Raw genomic sequence first — 6,000 nt, 5'->3', positions numbered from 1 at the left:
GGTTCTAGAGTCACATTTTGGTGAAACCTGAGGTAATTATAGGCCTTCCCTTTAAAAAGGACCAAACCACCACAGGTGTGAATAAATTAAATTAAGTTCCAAGTAAGGTCTGGGGTAATTATAGTCCTGTCCTTGCAGATTAAGTTTTGGTGAAACCTGAGGTAATTATAGCCCCGCCCTACCACAGGTGAACAAGCATTAAAATTAGCTTCAAGGCAAAATACAGTAGCTTCAGTATCTGGAGTTGCCCTTCATTTCTTGAAGAAAGAGATTTGTTGGGACCTGAGGAAATTTTAGTCAAAGCTCAAGTCCTTAAAAGAAGCAAAATATATAAGAAAACTAGTTGACTCATGGAACTACAGGCAAAAGTTAAGTAAAATTAGTTCAGGTCCAGGTGTTTGACCTTATTTTCTTGAAATAAAGCCAGCTCTTAAGGTAATTCTGAGATTATGACAACCAAAGCTCATATTTTTAGTAAAATAGATGGAATTCTAGGTAATATCAGTCATGTCCTGTTAAAAAGACCAAACCACCACAGGCAGAACAAAATCAGAAACAGAGAAATATAGATTGATGGCAGAAAAGACCTCATGGTCTATCTACTCGGCCCTTATACTATTTCCTGTATTTTAAAATTAAAATTAACAGTTTTAAAGGTAAAGATAAAATTACCACAGAATGTGACCTTGCTCTCAGAAATAAAGTGACCTGGGGTAATTTTAGTCAAGGCTCAAATCCTTAAAGAAACAAAATACGCAGAAAGGATCTACTTCAAATAACTGAAGTCAAAAGTTAACTAATATTATTTGAAGTCCAGTAGTTGATCTTATTTTCTTCAAATAACTCTTGTAGCCTGTCTTTGGACCCGTTCAATTTTGTCAATATCTTTTTGTTGGTGAGGTCGCCAGAACTGAACACATGAGATAAAAGAATGCACCACTGTGAATTGTGAATTTTTAGGAGTAAAACTGCAGTGGCAACTGAAGTAATGTTGATTTTTTTTTCTTAATCTCAAAGGCTTGTACCACACCAACTTAGAAGACAGACAATTCAATTGTCAGCTGGAAGTGTTGAGGGTAGAAATAGAAGAACAAATGGAAAGAAAGAATGAATGACATCTTCACTTCACCAATCAAATCAAAGTGACCTATAGATAATAGACTTCATACCATTCTGGCCTGGCATAAATTTAGCCCTGGCAATGATTCTTAGAACGAGAAAGAAAATCTCACTGGCCATTTTTAATGGTAGGTGTGGCCAGTAATTGATAATAGATTTTATACCTTTTTTTGCCTGGCGTAATTTAGCCCTGGCAATGGTTCTTAGAACCAGAATGAAAACCTCAGTGGCCATTTTTAATGCTAGGTGTGGCCAGTAACTGAAAAATAGATTTTATACCTTTTTTGCCTGGTGTAATTTAGCCCTGGCAAAAGTTCTTAGAACCAGAAAGAAAATCTCAAGGGCCATTTTTAATGGTAGGTGTGGCCAGTAATTGATAATAGATTTTATACCTTTTTTTGCCTGGCATAATTTAGCCCTGGCAATGGTTCTTACAACCAGAAAGAAAATCTCAGTGGCCATTTTTAATGTGAGGTGTGGCCATTGATCAATTTTAGATTTCATAGATATCTGCCTGGCATAATTTAGCCCTGGCAATGGTTCTTAGAACCAGAAAGAAAACTTCAGTGGCCATTTTTAATGCTAGGTGTGGCCAGTAATTGATAATAGATTTTATATCTCTTTTTGCCCGGCATAATTTAGCCCTGGCAATGGTTCTTAGAACCAGAAAGAAAATCTCAGTGGCCATTTTTAATGCTAGGTGTGGCCAGTAATTGATAATAGATTTTATATCTCTTTTTGCCCGGCGTAATTTAGCCCTGGCAATGGTTCTTAGAACCAGAAAGAAAATCTCAGTGGCCATTTTTAATGTGAGGTGTGGCCATTGATCAATTTTAGATTTCATAGATTTCTGCCTGGCATAATTTAGCCCTGGCAATGGTTCTTAAAACCAGAAAACAAACCTCAACAGCCTTTTTGTAATGCTAGATCTGGCTGTTGATTTTTACAAGATCTTATAGTTTTCTAGCTTTGGAGACTAAGGGATGGAACAAGCGCTGACAAATTCTCCTTGGAAGAGACAACACTTGCTGGGCACAGCAGCAGAAGAAAGAAAAGTGAAAGAAGAAGGCAAGAAAATGTCTCCAGCCAGAGGCTGTTGGCCTTCTGCTATTACATCATCATCTATGCTGTCATATTCTATGCTGTGTGGTAAGTTTGGCTGACTCTTACAGTCCCCCAAAATTTTAGGATATGGGTGGGGTTCATCTTCCACTACTTTATGCTAAGTATTTTTAGTAAAATAGATGCATTTCTAGGTAATCTCATCCAGGCCCTATTAAAAAGACCCAAACCACCACAGGCACATCAAAATTAAAAACAGTTTTAAAGGTAAAGATAAAATTACCACAGGAGCTGACCTTGCTCTCAGGAATAAAGTGACCTGGGGTAATTTTAGTCAAGGCTCAACTCCTTAAAGAAGCAAAATATGCAGAAAGGATCTACTTCAAATAACTGAAGTCAAAAGGTAACTAATATTACTTCAGGTCCAGGAGTTGATCTTATTTTCTAGGAATTAAGTCAATTCTTGAGGTTTAGCCAATTTATTAGAATAAAATTTTGGTGGAACTTGAGCTAATCTCAACCATCTCCTTACAAAAAGACCAAACCACCACAGGTGAATGAGAATTAAAATTTGCTTCCCAGTAAAGCCTGAGGTAATTATAGCCCTGCCCTTGCAGACTAAAAGCACATAAAATTACAGGATTAGTATTCTAGTTTCTGAACATATTTTGGTTATTTGGTGATATTGATTCCCCCCCCCCTAGGCATGAATCCTATAGACAAAGAAGAAGACATCAACAGTAAGACAAATGGTTTCATTTACTCTTCAGGGAATTGAAAGCGAGGAAGCCTGGCAGGTACTGTTTGGGACATGTGCTGCAAAAATTTTTGGACCTTGCTAAAGTTTGCTTGCTTTGGCAAAGTTGTTTATTAAAAAAACCCAACATTAAAATGTATCAATGGCAGCGTGCCGCAAGGCTAAATTGCACTTGCCACTGCGGCTCATAAGTTCTTGTGGGACAAGCGCGGTTTTGCTGCTCCCCCTGTGGACGTAGAAAAATTGCGCCTGTGTTTCAGCATGGTTTTACCTGTGGCTCCGTGCGTGATTTTTTAGCTGGTTCTACCTGTGGCTCCTACCTCCACAGGTGCAGCAGCAAAATCGCACTGGTCCCGCAAAAACCTACGTGCTGTGGCGGTGAGCACAATTTAGCATTCCGTCTCGTAGCCCACCACTCATCAATGGTAAAAAGAGCAGTTATAAGTTTATGACTTAGGTAAAAAGTATCAAAAAAAATCTGACTCAACATAATTGGGTTATTAGCTGTGGTTCTTGGTCCATATTCCAATACACCCTGGTGATGGGGGTGATGCCCCTACTTATAGAGGTCTTTCAGTCCCTGAGCTTTCACTCTCGGACACTCACCCTGAATGAGGTCAAGCTGCCGCTTGTCTCATTGAGTTCCTGAGTGGACACTGTGGGAGACTCACACTGGACGTCCTCTCTGGGGTTGCCCTTTCAGTCCCTGAGTAAGCAGTGAGGGCGAATCACACTGGAAGAGACAACAGCGCTCAGCTAAAAGCCTCCTCCAATGCCTGAGGACCCCCTCAGTGAGACTCAGACCGGAGGGGAATCCTTTGGGATCACCTCCCTCTCATCTTAGAAATAATGCCAGTACCGGCCAGACTTCTTAAAGCCGAAAGTGATGCAGTTGGATACGAGATATATTGACAGAGGATAATATTTGTGGCTCACCATTGAAATGAGGTGTCCTTGGTGGTGTCTGAGCTCAGTGGCTTCCTTGTAGAGGTTTTGTTAGGAAACTAGGGAACATCATCAGTGTTGGAAGGGAGTGCAGTTTGCTCTCAGTTTATGGTTTTAGTGGCTTCTTTCAGTGTTGGTATATATGGTCTTGGACAGGGGTAGGCAAAGTTGGCTCTTCATTGACATGTGCACTTCAACTCCCAGAATTCCTGATCTAGCATGATTGTCACAGGAATTCTGGGAGTTGAAGTCCACAAATCATAGAAGATTTGTGGTCTTGGAGATTCTTTGTTGTTAGCTTCTTTGGCACTTCCTTGATGAGAAATTCTGTATTTCTTGATTGTTGGTCTGGGGTGAATGATAGTATTAAAACCTCAATGTTGATTGAGGCCAGTAATTGATAATAGATTTTTTATAGTTTGCCCTGGCATAGTTTAGCCCTGGCAATGGTTCTTAAAACCAGAAAGCAAAGCTCAACAGCCTTTTCCTAATGCTAGATCTGGCTGTTGATTTGTAAAAGATCTTATAGTTTTCTAGGATTGCAGGCTAACGGATGGAACCAGTGCTGACAAATTTTCCTTGGAAGAGGCAACGCTTGCTGGGCGCAGAAGAACAAGAAAAAAAAGTGGAAGAAGAAACCAGAAAGCAAGAAAATGTCTCCAGCCCAAGACTGTTGGCCTTCAGCTGTTACGTCATCTATGCTGTGAGGTAAGTTTGGCTGAGTCTTACAGTCCCCCAAGATTTTAGGATATGGGTGGGGTTGATCTTCCACTACTTTATGCTAAGTAAGGGTAACCCTGCATATGTGATAAAAGAATGCACCACTGTGAATTGTGAATTTTTAGGAGTAAAACTGCAGTGGCAACTGAAGTAATGTTGATTTTTTCCCCCTTAATCTTAAAGGCATGCAGCACACCAACTAAGAAGACAGAAGATTCAATTGTCAGCCAGCAGTGTTGAGAGTAGAAATAGAAGAACAAATGGAAAGAAAGAATGAATGACATCTTCACTTCACCAATCAAATCAAAGTGACCTATAGATAATAGACTTCATACCATTCTGGCCTGGCATAAATTTAGCCCTGGCAATGGTTCTTAGAACCAGAATGAAAACCTCAGTGGCCATTTTTAATGCTAGGTGTGGCCAGTAATTGATAATAGATTTTATACCTTTTTTTTGCCTGGCGTAATTTAGCCCTGGCAAAGGTTCTTAGAACCAGAAATAAAATATCAGTGGCCATTTTTAATGCTAGGTGTGGCCAGTAATTGATAATAGATACCTTTTTTTGCCTGGTGTAATTTAGCCCTGGCAATGGTTCTTAGAACCAGAAAGAAAATCTCAGTGGCCATTTTTAATGTGAGGTGTGGCCATTGATCAATTTTAGATTTCATAGATTTCTGCCTGGCATAATTTAGCCCTGGCAATGGTTCTTAGAACCAGAATGAAAACCTCAGTGGCCATTTTTAATGCTAGGTGTGGCCAGTAATTGATAATAGATTTTATACCTTTTTTTGCCTGGCGTAATTTAGCCCTGGCAATGGTTCTTAGAACCAGAAATAAAATCTCAATGGCCATTTTTAATGCTAGGTGTGGCCAGTGATTGATAATAGATAACTTTTTTTGCCTGGCCTAATTTAGCCCTGGCAATGGTTCTTAGAACCAGAATGAAAACCTCAGTGGCCATTTTTAATGCTATGTGTGGCCAGTAATTGATAATAGATTTTATATCTTTTTTGCCTGGCGTAATTTAGCCCTGGCAATGGTTCTTAGAACCAGAAATAAAATCTCAATGGCCATTTTTAATGCTAGGTGTGGCCAGTAATTGATAATAGATTTTATACCTTTTTTTGCCTGGCCTAATTTAGCCCTGCGAAAGGTTCTTAGAACCAGAAAGAAAATCTCAGTGGCCATTTTTAATGCTAGGTGTGGCCATTGATCAATTTTAGATTTCATAGATTTCTGCCTGGCCTAATTTAGCCCTGGCAACAGTTCTTAGAATCAGAAAGCAAACCTCAACAGCCTTTTTCTAATGCTAGATCTGGCTGTTGATTTATACAAGATCTTATAGTTTTCTAGCTTTGGAGACTAAGGGATGGAACAAGCGCTGACAAATTTTC

Source organism: Erythrolamprus reginae, chromosome 8 (assembly GCF_031021105.1).
Source record: "Erythrolamprus reginae isolate rEryReg1 chromosome 8, rEryReg1.hap1, whole genome shotgun sequence".
Taxonomy (NCBI): domain Eukaryota; kingdom Metazoa; phylum Chordata; class Lepidosauria; order Squamata; family Dipsadidae; genus Erythrolamprus; species Erythrolamprus reginae.
The sequence above is the reverse complement of the archived record's forward strand: the minus strand, read 5'-3'. Positions refer to the sequence as shown.